At 39.2% G+C, this 12,101-nt stretch overlaps 1 protein-coding gene across 2 annotated transcripts in view; it reads right to left on the reverse strand.

The window, feature by feature from the left end:
• SLIT3 (slit guidance ligand 3) overlaps positions 1–12,101 on the reverse strand; it is a 545,706-nt gene that overhangs the window by 475,749 nt on the left and 57,856 nt on the right. The window lies entirely within an intron of this gene.

Genomic DNA, 12,101 nt, shown 5'->3' on the forward strand with positions numbered 1-12,101 from the left:
ATAATTTCTGGAAGCAAACAAAAAAAAGAATAGATATTGACTATATTTGGCAAGGGGAACCAGAAATTGGGTAAAGCAGGAAAACTTATATTTTATTGATTTTTAAATCTCAGTAGATTTGTACCATGAATATAGTACCTGCTACTTTCAATTTCAACAGTTGTCAATAACAATTAAAAAATGTTGACTTGGTGAGAGAAATATGCTCATGTCATGTGTCCACTCCAGACTGGTTCTTCAAACCAACCCCTCCCCTCCAAAGCACACTGTGCACATGCCAACAATGAGGAACAGTGCCTTTCATGACAAACACAGGGCATCCACCTCAATTGTGTCACCCACAAACCCACAACTGATCCCCTTCTGTAGCAGCCCCTTCTGGTGTCTGACCCTGCACTTGAGCTCTGCTTCTGGCTCTCACTCTGCTTTAATCAACTGATCTGGTTTCTTGGGACAAAGGACTTTGCCCATGATGTGCCCTCAGGCTTTTCCTTACAATGCTGGCTCCTCTATCTCAAACCCAGAGGGTCCCACCCCAATCACCAGGAGGTGTCAGAACTCTGGAACTCACTTTTTCTATCAGGCAAAGATGCCTTTGTGCTAGTTCCTGATTTCCCCAGGTAATCAAATTTGAGTTCTTCTGGATCTCCAAATGGACCTACATACAGATCAGGGTTCAAAATCCTGGCTCAAGTGGACAGAAGAAAGTCTCATGACTAACTCAGCAAATATGGCTCAGAAAATGAGTGCTTCCCCTCCAGCCTGGGCTGTTCTGTTTACACACTACTTCTTCCCATTCAACAGGCTGTCATTATGTGAGCGCCAATAAATTGGGCGGAATTGTGCACACAATATATCACTGTGCAGCGCTGCCAGAATTGGAACATAAAGACCACTTAACTCAGAACAAAATCAGGGAGCCCGCAAATTAGTCACCGCAGAGATGCAAAGACAATGTTAGTCTATTCACTACACTCAACAGTATTACACATCTGAATGGTTTAAGGCTCCTCAGAGGGGTGCGTAGCGGAGTTTATTTACTGCTTCTGTGGCAGGGGATGGGCTGGCACTAGCTGGCACATCAGATTAGAAGCCTCCGCACCTCAAGACATGGTGGCTTTTCCCTCTGTATCTCCTCTGACCTCTAGCCATCAGCTCATGGTGCTGTGCCCATCTTTCACCATGTCCCCAGCATCCCCTTCCCAACACTAATGCACAGAATGGGATATGCAATGTTCACTGGGAAATTCATTTCTCCCCACCACATCTCCTCCTCTCCCAGATAGGTAAGGTTGCATGGAGTGGTCTACATCTCAATGTTACTGTTGTTTGGACAATGGGAAGTACACAAGGATGCGTGTGACAGCAATTTCATTAAAAGTCCATTATGGCCTAGCTGGGCAGTGAGCCATGCAAGCTAATGACCAGGTATTGTCAAATACTCAGAGGCCCTTGGCTTACCTCCCTGAATAATAAACTGACTAGCTTCCTTGGGGATGTGTTTAAGTCCACCCAGGATAATGGCTTTTGGGATTCTAATCATGGACATACCACCTTGTTATCATCTCTGGGTATCATTCGTATTATTATTTAATATATTTCTTCACATTAACTCACCATTTTCATTTTACTTAAACGCTTGCTTTACTCTCATTCTACGCAAAAATACCAACGAGGCCAAGCATTCGAAGAGCTATTTATCTAATACAAATTACAAAAAAAAAAAAAAATCTGTGAAAATTAAAATTAAAATGTTACATCTATCACATTGTGGCGTACTTGGAAAAGTATCACTCAGAAGTGAGTAGGCTCCACTGTGTCATGAGCTTTTTCCCACCACACTAGCAAGAAATTTTGTGCATAGTATGTGCTCAATATCAATTTGCTGATTTGAATTGATTCCAGATGCCATTTAACCAAACTTGTCGAGATCGTGATTTAAAAAAATAATAATATTCAAGATCTAAGCAAATTATTTCCCTCATTTCTAGGCCTTGAGACTTGGAAGCTACTAGAAAAACATCTCAGCCTTGAACTTCTTGGTTCAATTAGAAGGGTCAAAGTAAACTGACAAAGTTATGGCATGATTTATCTTTAGCAAAGCAAGAAAGCACTCAGGAAAACAGCTTGCAAAAATGATTCAGAACTTTGCTTTAAGTGTCTTTAGGAGGAAGAACGTCTGCAGCTGCAGACCCTTCACATAGAGCTGGTGTATGCATGGCAAGCCACACGAGTGGATGTCAGTGCTTCAGTCATTGTCATCAAATACAAACATAAATGGCCATGGTGAAACCCCCCAGCCCACCCCTGATTCAAGCTGGTTCTTAACCAAAATGGCCAAGGCATGGGTGTTCACTCAACAAGTATATGAACGAAATCCAATGGGGAGGTCTTCTTATCATCCGAGAAACTGGACTGTGCTTGGAAAAGTCCATGCCACCATTCAAGGGGCACTGTGGTATAAGAAATTTAGCTACATGGGTTATTAAAGGCAGCTGTAAATTCTACCTGAGGTTCCCTCCACCACCCCACCACCCCCACCCCCCGCGCTTTTCCCACAGCTGAAACACATGTTACTTGGAGAAAGTTCCCAAGGAAGCTTAGGGACTGTTTTGATTGCATCTGTCATGTCACGGGCCAGGATGAGAGATGCCTCTGTAAATGACTTGTTGCCAAAGCAGTGATCTCAGGAACACGGGCCTGGAAGGCCCTCAGAGTGGGGTATCTTAGACCTCCAGGTAAAGAAGACCAACAGAAACTGGATCTGCAGCCAGCCAGGGCTGGGGACATTTCCTTTGGCTGGCTGGCTGTAACACCTAATTTCACCAGGGGAGCTTTGTTAGAGTGAATAAATCGTGTGCTCTTCCTCTGCAGGGTTAGCAAGGTAGGTGTCCTGACAGGTCGAACAACAGTGATAGAGATGCGTCTTTAGGGATTAGTGCAGATCGGACTCCCACCTGATGGGATGTAGCTCTGCTCAGCCCCTATTCTGCTGCTTGTGTAATCTCAGGTCAGAAAATAAAGTAAAAAGGCAGAGCTCAGAGTTTAGAAAGCATCGCATGGGAGTAGCATACATAGCCTCTCTTTTATTTTTTCTTTGTTTTTTTAAGAGAGACCTTTGGAGATAAAAAAGATTTTCAAATTCCAAAATGATGTACAAAATGGGTCCTTGTCAAATAAATCAACCAAGAAAAATAAAACCAGCAAAGAGGTTTCTTTTTTTCCAAGGGCTGACTCAGAGATCCATTTCTGCAGCAATGCCTGCATATGTGTCTCCCAGGCCATCTGCAAGGATATCTGCGCGGGAAGGGAGGAGGCTGCAGAGAACAGGGAGGGCTGAGAGATGCATCCTCCGCCTCTGTGGCTATCTTCAGAGCCCGTTCACAAAATTCGCAGAACAAGCAGGCTTTTGACTTTGTAAACACATCTCATCTTTACCACTTATGTCTTAAGAAGGTACACAGGATCAGGCAATGGCAAGATCATCCACTTGCAGGTAACAAGAGCTACTTTCAAATCTTGCAATGAGGCTTTGGTCAAATTATTTAACCTCTCTGGACCTCAGTTTCTTTATTGGTAAAATGGAAGCAAAATAATCAGTACTCCATAGGGTTACAGTAAAGATTAAATAAGGAAATGTATGAATGCCAGATGCATAAGAGTATACATGTCACTACACAAATTAGATGATATATAGAAAATTACTATAGTAGGAGATTGCCCACCTTACCAACAAATGATAATTACTCACCTTGCTCCAAATAGTTTACCCATTTTAAAAAATTTATTTTATTAAATTTATTAGGGTGAATTGGTTAATAAAATTATATAGGTTTCAAGTGTTATCCATTTTTTAAAATGAAATATGCACTCTAAAAAGTAATATAACACTCAAAATTTATATATTTTATTTTATATAAATGATACCTCAATAAAAAGAAAAAACTGCTACTAAGAAGGATGTTCGAAGTACTATACCTACTACATGCCAGGTCTTCTATCACAGCCTGGGGACCAGTGAAGGCAGTTCTAGAGGAGGTGTTTCATGAATGGGTTCTTCACTGACATCAGTGTACGAACAGTTATCGAGGTAATGATTGTAACAGGTAGGTACCCAGAATGAAGTTCTAGATGGATGTCATTCCCGCTAGGGGTGGTGCCCTGGAGGAGAGCCCAGCAGAGCCTATCTAACTGGAGCTGGAAGGGAAATGGTGAGGAGCAACCCAAAGACCCTCAGGTCTGGCTGCATCTCTATCAGTGTTCTATGTGGGTTTCCAAAGGACTGGAATTATTAGTGACACTGCTTGAGTGCACAACAAATGTCAATAGGGGTGGGTTCTGGCCAGGCACAATGTTAGGTGCCTGCGATGCTGTTCTGAGCATAAACACATGGCTTCCATCTCAGGGGGCTTATAATCTAATGAGGGAAACAAACGTCAGCATCACTAAGGAATCTGTAAATAACGACTGAGGTGAGCAAAGGGTCAGAGTCCAATAAGAATGTGTGAGAGAGGAATTTAACCACTGGGAGAGGCATGGAAGGCTTTTCTGAGGTGACCCTGTTGCTGAGAGCTGAAGGATGAATGGTGGTTACTAAGTGAGTAGGAGAGGAAGAAGAGGAGAGTGAGGGGGAGAGAGAGAGGAGAGGCAAGACCCCTGAGGCCCATGACAAGGAACTGAAGACGATTTTAAGAGTTAAAGGAAGCTGAGGAATGATTTTAATGATGATGGAGAATACTTTCCCTGGGGTCACAGCAGAAGCGGACAGGTAAGAGAGAAAGTCTGTGGTCCTTCAAGCAAGAGATAATGATGTCACAATCTATAAATTAGTAATGGTGGGTCTCAGGATGCTCAAAGACCCAAGTAAGATTCATTTTTGCTAAGATCCAGGACTAGATTCTCTCTGACTTCTTACAATGTGGATGCTGAAGAGGATGCCTCAATGAGATGGACACTAACATGAAAGGAGTGGCAGTGACTATCTGAACTTCCCATATCCCTCTGCATCCTTCAATACTGTCAAGACAGCCACACTCTATGGGACCTGGGGACCATCTTGGAAAAGGGTGGGTCCCAGGCAATAGCACATCTACAAGATAATAGCTAAATGGGAGGCCCCTGGGGAGATAGTGTTGCTGTGTACAGGTCACTGAGTGGCCTCCCTGGATGGCCATTAGCATATAAAGGATGCATATACTTGAGCATTCTCTAGTTAAGGAATAGTAAATAGTCTATCTTCAAATTTATACTTGCTTCCATTCTTGGAAGAGATTTTTATATACTAAATTATGTCACTTAAATCTGATCATGATGATGATGATGGAATTAACAGTTAATATTTATTAATCAGTTACTTTCTTTTGTCAGTGCTTTGCTAGACACAAGATGTGCATTATTTCATTTAACTCTCTCAACAATTCTAGGGTAGGTAATTCTATTCTCTTTTTACAGATGAGACATTCAGGCGTTTGCCTAAGGCTGCATGGTTGGCCCGTGGAGAACCTGAGAGTCCAAGCAGGCAGCCTGAGGACACAACATGTGCGCCCAATCACTAAACGCATCTCCAACAAAAACCAGAGTTCTAGCAATACCACTTGGGCAGCTCTCTACAACCTTCTACAACGGGCTGCAGTCCCAACTTGATATCATTTGATCTCATAAAAAAATATGATAGTATGTGCCCAGGCTCCCAACAGAGGGCCGGATGGCATGCTTGTCTAGAAATGCCCACAATTGCCCTACTTAATCAATTATAAATGGTATATTTATACACTGTACAGTAGAAAGTTCTCTAGTATGTACATAGATCAAATAAATAAAGTAGTACAAGAACCAATCACATACATTTAATCCCACTTTATTTATTTAGGCGCTCCTGGGAGAAGAGCCTCGCAGTGCTGAGGGAGGCTGTGGGACTTTGAGGAAACAGCTGGAAGAATCTTGGGGAGAAGGTTTGAGGCCAAGAGCCAAAAAGAGTCCCCTAGAGAGGGGTGTTGCCATTTAAGAGAGATTTCCTAAATGACAGAAGCAGGAGGACATGCTCCGAAAACACGAAAGCTGTCAGGGAGTGAAATTACTGGGTCACAGGAGTGAGGACTGCCAAAGAGAAATTCTCTAAGTAATACATGGGCGCAGTCGACAGAAGCCTCTCACTGTCTGAAGCGCTGTAAAGTAAAGGTGTCTCGGACATTTTTTTTTTTTTTTCCAAACACATTTGTTTAGCATATCTGTCTCCCTACAGCACTCACAGCTCCAAGATAAATTGTTTAACAACTTATAGTTAACGTGTGCTTGTTTTCTGCTGTTTGGTCTCTGGGCCCCTAAAAATAAAGTAGCACACTCAAAACATAAATTTAAAAAGAAACAGAATAAAATGAAAGCATCCCGGAATGTCCTTCTTTATTTTGCCACTCTAAAGCTCCTAGGGATCTTCCTAGTTAGCACCTTAATTATGGAAATTCTCATTTGTATTACATGATTTATTTAAAACCCTGCCTTTCCAAGAGAATAAAATCCAGGTTTTGAAGCACCTCTCAAAACAATTTATTCTTCTCCACCGACTAACTGCTTTGGCCGGCAATCATGAATTTATAGTACATTATGCCAAAGCAAAACACTCTAATAACTTAATCAAACATTTAAAATCCAGCTCACAGCCACATAATATACAGAAGCAGTTTTCTCAGCTCTCTCGTTAAAAGTCAATTACCATTTTTATTCCAAACCTCCACATCTTGGAGAAGCCACACACACACACACACACACACCCGCACACGTGTGCGCGCACACACACAGGGAGGAAGTACAAGCATTTTGAGATTCAAAGCTGACTGACATTCCCAGGCTTAACACCATTCTCCTTGTTACATTTTGAAATGACGAAATTAGTTCTTCAGATATTTAAATTCTACCAAAAAACGATATAAAGAGAATAAAACAAATGAACCTAAAGAATTGGTTCTTTTGATTTTCAAGGCATTCAGAGGGAGAACTGGGCACAATTTTAAACTGGTTATGTGGCTGGGCCCCCATTAGGACAGTAACAGAAATATTAATGATAATCTGCATCGGTTTGTCTGTCTGCCTTTTTACAGTATGTTAGTAGATACATACTTTCTGACAATGCCCTCATTCCTATCAGACATAAAATACTATTAAGCTAATTTTTCTGATTAAAAAAAAACAAACAAAACAAGCTTTGACCACTTTCGATGGGAGAACAAAGACAGGAAGACAATTTAGTACTTATTTGGCATGAGGTTTGGCCTAAGAGATGTAAAAAAACCAATGAGTAAAAATGTCATCATTTGGTCAAATAAATTGCTCCCTTTTTAACACATCACTCTTGGCCTTCGATGGGAAGAGGAGGAGGGTGCAGGAGGATGGAGAAATATATTGAGTGATAACTGCGCCAACCACTATAGAAGCACTTCCCATGGATAATCTCATGAGAGCCCATGATGTGGGACAATGAAGTCATGCCATAACATACATTTAGCCTGTGAGTGAGGTATAGGCACTCTGCAAAAATTAAAGAAGTGAGAAATATAAGGTACAGAAGGTCCTACCAGCCATTCTGCTCAATGAACCCGTGCCCCCAAATGCCCTTGGATTAGAGATGTGAATCTACTCTTCTCTCGATCTCTCGGTCCCCATGTGCTGCTCATAGTGGGCATTTTGTTGAAGGGAATTCTAGTGGTCAGTGGTATTTTTTAGTATAAAATGTCCTTACACGTCTTGTTTATAGGAGATAGAATCATCAATAATTCTGAATATTTTCCTTTTTTATCTTTTGTGCCAACTTTAGAAACAAGCCTCTGCATAAAAGGCAATGCCACTCAAACAATGATCACCCCCACTTAACAGATGGTTCCCGGAGCTACTAAGAAACCTGCCCAAGGTCTCGTGGCTGGTAAATGAAATGAGATGATTTATCTGGGTTCAAATCCTAACTTCAGAGTCCATGCTCAAATCTTTAAGAGCCGCATGCTCACTCTAAATTAGCAGATCTAAGGGCCCATGGAAGCTTCTAGAGAGTGGCCCTTGATGTTCTTGCCTCCTCCAACTCCTTGTCTTAGAGATTTTCCAGGAACACATGGCAGTCATTTTTTTTTCAGCTCTACTTTAGAGACTACAGTGAAATATTTATGAGCATTTACTATGAGCCAGATATGCTCCTAAATTCTTCTCGTGCATGCTATTTAGTTTTCCCGACAATGCTATGAGGTGGATATGTAGATGTTTCATAGAGGAGGCAACTGAGCTAAGAGAAGTTCATTAATTTGTCCGAAGTCAAACAGCATGTAAGTGTGGGTCACCACGCTAAAGCCCATGTTCCTTACTACTCTGCTATACTTTCTTCCTACTTCTCTGATTAAATTCCTGCCATCACTAAACTTATATTCTGAGTTTTATTGTCCAGGGAGACAGCCCCATCCTTCACTATATGACAATTTGAAAGTTTTAGGTTTAAGTCTTTCAATAACCTTCTCCTCATTTGCCTTATTCCTTTTTACGCGACCAGAGAAGAAAGAGCTTGGTGGGAGAGAATCAGCTAGGACTGTTTTATGACTGCAGGTCTTTAGTCCTGCCTGGGTCTTCTGATGGCCTCAAAAATCTTCCCCAGCTTTTACTTTTCCCTTTAAGATTTCCCTAATTTTATGGCTCCCCTTCAGTCTGTCTTGCAATTCTTAAGTAACCAAAGGAGAATATATTCCCAGATAGAAGTTACGGGGTTTGTTTTTTTTTTTAAAAAATATAAGAAATAATTCCATAAACCAATCAAATATCTGTCAACAGCGGTGTTTCTGGTGTTGGCAGCTTATAAAACCCACACAGACACTGGGGTTTTTTCATGGATTTAGTGTAATTTAAGTATAGATACCGCAGGCGATAAATTTTCACAAAGAAAACCCTGTCCATAATTCTGAGTTAATAACAATGGTCAGGCTTTGATGTTGACACAAATGAGGCCAAATGAAGAAAAAGGCACATTCATGGGCTGTTTGAGGGTCTGGCCTCTAAATGATCAGCTCAAGGAACATAAGACATGTTAGTGCTGGTGGGACAAGCAGGGTTCTATGTACCAGGAACAAAATAACCCTTGCAATAATTTAAATATATATATTTGCCACCCATATGCACTTAAATATATAATATAATTATTTACTTTACAACTAATTAAAGGGTAAATGTGAACTCTGGGTTAGAGCTAAGGACACCGTTGTGTTCTGCTGTTTGGAAAAACCAAGTTAATGCCAAGGCAGCTCAAGCCCTCGAACACTGCACACTGCATTAACGTTTCATGGAAGTCAAACTCCTCTCTAGCTTGTTTCCTTGTCTGCAAAGTGAGGAAATTGGATAACATAATATTTCAATCTCTTTCCAGCTCCTGATGGTTATGTTTTCTTTTCCTGAATTCAGAACAGTCCTGTATTCAAATCAGCATGGCAAATTACTTAAACTTTCTATAGTTTTTTTCTCTGTGAAAAGGACAGATGATAATTTTTTAAAAATACATTAAAAAGAATTTTTATCAAAAAATGTTCAAACATATGGAAAAGGAGAAATGCATTGGTGTGCCCTCCACTTAGATTTGATTGATTTTATTTTGCTATATTTGCTTATTTTATTTTTTTATGGAACCATTTTAAAGTAAATTATAGACATCAGGGAACTTGATCTCTAAATACTTCAGCGTGCATCTCAAAAAATTAAGGAGATTCTCTTATATAACTAGACTAGCATTATCACACTTAGCAAAATTAATAATTCCCTAACATCATCTGATATCCAGTCCACTTTCAGATTTCTCCATTTGTCTCGAAATTTTATTTTATACATTCATTTCTTTAAATCATGCTTCAATTAAGAGCCATGCATTGAAGTTGGTTGTTATATCTGCCTCTAAAAAATTTTTAATAAATTATGTTTTGAAGCGTAACCCATATACAGAAAAAATATACAAATCGAAATTATAGGGCTTGAAGCATTCTGCACCCAGTGAACAGAACCACGAACTTCTACCCATATCTAGAAACAGATGATGATACATCTCAAAAATCCCTTACTGTCCCTCTCACTTACAACCCTCCAACGAGAAACACTGCTCTTTTAATATAAAGACTAACTTTGCCTGTTTTTAAGATTATATAAATGGAATCAGGTAACATATGTTCTTTTATGTCTGGGTTTTGTCACTCACTCTGTTTCTGAGATTTATCATGTTGTTACATGTAGCAGTTGTTTATGTTGTTTTCACTTGTAACCTATTTTTTCTCATGTTGACAAGCACTTGGCTTGTTTTCAGTTTGGGGCTATCACAGTGCTGCTATGAACATTCTTGTGTATATCTTTTTGTGGGATAAATATCCAGGAGTGGAAGTGCTGCTGGGTCACGGGGGGTACGTGTGTATTCAGCTCTAGTTGACACTATCAAAAAGCTTCCAGAGTAACTGCATCAATTTGTCTCACAACAGTCTAATAAATGTAGTTTTTTTCACATCATCATAAACACATTGTTTTAGCTACTCTGATGGATATGCAGTGTATGTTAGTGTGGTTTTATTTTACCTTTCTCTGAGGTCTAATGACACATTGAGCATCTTTTCATATGGTCATGGGTCATTTGGATGTCCTCAAAACTCTTAACCATTTTTCTACTGTCATTTATCTTTTTCTTATTGATTTTTAAGAGTTCTTTATATACTCTTAATATTAGCCCTGTATCAATTGCATGCACTGACAATATCTTCATCCACACCGACATGCTTTTTCACCTACTTGATGTATTTTGATGAATAAAAGTTATTTATTTTAATGTAGTCTGAGTTATCTATTCCGTATTCTGCTTAAGAAATATCAACTACCCCAAAACCATGAAGATATTTTAAGTTATTTTTTAAAAGTGTTATTATTTTCTCTTTCACGTGTAAATCTACAATCCACTTGAAACTAATTTTGTGAATGGCATGAGGCGGGGGGCAAGGTAATTTGTTTCCATATGCATATCCAATTACTCTATTACAATTATTAGATCATTCACACTGCTTCACAGTGACACTTTTGTTATAAATCAAGTGCCCTTCAACATCTGGGTCTTCAAGACTGTCTTAGTTCTTCTCAGCCTTTTGCATGTCCATATAAACTTTAGAACCATCTTAATTTCTATAAAAACCTATTAGAATTTTGATTAGGATTGAACTAAATCTATATATCAGTTCAAAGAGAACTGACATCTTTGAGATATTGAGTTGTCCAATCCATGAACATAATATATCTCTCTACATATCTGAGTCATCTTTCATTTCTTCTAGTAATGTTTATCATTTTCTGCGTTAAGGTCTTGTGCATCTTTCATTAGATATATTCCTAGGAAACTGATATTTTTTGGTGTTATTATAAACATATTTTTTAAAATTTCCTAATTATTTGTCACTGGTATATAGAGTTATCTAGATTTTTTGGTATACTGATCTAGTGTCCATTGACCTTGGAAATTCACTTAGGAATTCTGATAATTTATCTGTAGATTATCTTGTGTCTTGTGTTTTCTCTGTACTTAATTATGTTGTCTGCGAATAATGACACATTATATTTCCTCTATTCCAATCCTTATGCCTATTCTTTTTCCTTCCTTCCTTCCTTTCTTCCTTTTCTTCCTTCTTTCCTCCCTATTCCCTGCCCCGCCCTCCTTCTTTCCTTCTTCTTTTATAATTGCCAGAACCAGAATTTCTAACGCAATGTTGAATATAAGTCATGATGACAGGCATCACACAAGAGGAACATTTTAATATCTCATCATTAACTATGATGTTTGTTTTAGGTTCTATATAAATAAGTTCTATTTTATTCTTAATAGTTTAAATGCTTTTAAATTGTGAACCAGTACTGTATTTTATTAAATACTTTTTTTTTCTTCATCCATGGAGATGAAATGACTTTTCTCATTTATTCTGTTAATGAGATGAATACATTGTTATTCTTTAAATAACAGATGTTTACTTGTTATGTCATAGCCAAGTGCATGTCAGCAGGGACCCAGAATCCTTTCATTTTGTGTGTCTACATCCTTTAAGTTCTTAGAGTACTGTCAATTTAGC

Source organism: Pteropus alecto, unplaced genomic scaffold (assembly GCF_000325575.1).
Source record: "Pteropus alecto unplaced genomic scaffold, ASM32557v1 scaffold40, whole genome shotgun sequence".
Taxonomy (NCBI): domain Eukaryota; kingdom Metazoa; phylum Chordata; class Mammalia; order Chiroptera; family Pteropodidae; genus Pteropus; species Pteropus alecto.